This window comes from Urocitellus parryii, chromosome X (genome assembly GCF_045843805.1).
Source record: "Urocitellus parryii isolate mUroPar1 chromosome X, mUroPar1.hap1, whole genome shotgun sequence".
Lineage (NCBI taxonomy): Eukaryota > Metazoa > Chordata > Mammalia > Rodentia > Sciuridae > Urocitellus > Urocitellus parryii.
In genome coordinates this window covers 77,943,558-77,944,466 of record NC_135547.1, presented here as the reverse complement: position 1 = coordinate 77,944,466, position 909 = coordinate 77,943,558, and positions in this window count along the sequence as shown.

Below are 909 nucleotides of genomic sequence, written 5' to 3'. Positions count from 1 at the left end.
TGAAAAAGTGTGTTTCATTTGTGTACTATGAATTGAAATGCATTCTGCTGTCATGTATAACTAATTAGAACAAATAAATAAATACATTTTTTGAAAAAGTAGATGGAAATGAAAAGATGTAAGACCTTCTGTAAACATAAAAATTTCCTGAATAATTGAATTTGTTCAGATGAAGTGGTAATGGAAAACATAATTCTACTAACATTAACTAAATCTATTTATTCATTTATACCTTTAGTAAATATTTACTGGATACTTCCTCAGTATAAATTGCAGAAGAATTATATTTAAGGTATAAATTTACTGGATGGGCTCAAGAGCATATTATATTCTGTAGAAAAAAACAATAGTGAATTTAAGGACATGAAAATAACACAAACCAAAGTGAAGTACTGTATCCCCAAAATATTCTCGAGTATTTTTGGTAATATAATATATCTAGCATTTAACAGAGTAAAACTCAATGTCTGTCATCCAATCAAACCAGGTAGGAGAATACTCCCCTATGATGAGGGGGACAATCAATTAAAAGTGAATCAAAAATGACAAAGATATTAAAATTAGTAGACAAGAATACTTAAGACAATTACTAAAACTGTGTTAGAGATGTTGAAAAGGGTAAGTTTCATCATGGAAGAGATGGAAACATTTGAAAATTGTACTCCAAAAGATGAAACTACAATGCATAAGATGGATAAAATAAAGAGCATTTCAGAACTTACTGAAAAATAGTGACCTCAGAGACATAGCAACTGAAATCATACAAAATAAAATACAGAGAAAATAGAAATTAAGGGGAAAAATCAGATTGTCTGGAAGTTGTAGGACAATTTCAAGTTTCCTAAAACATATGTAATTGAAGTTTCTAAAGGAGGGGGCTATAAAAGCAACTAAAAAATAATGGCCAAA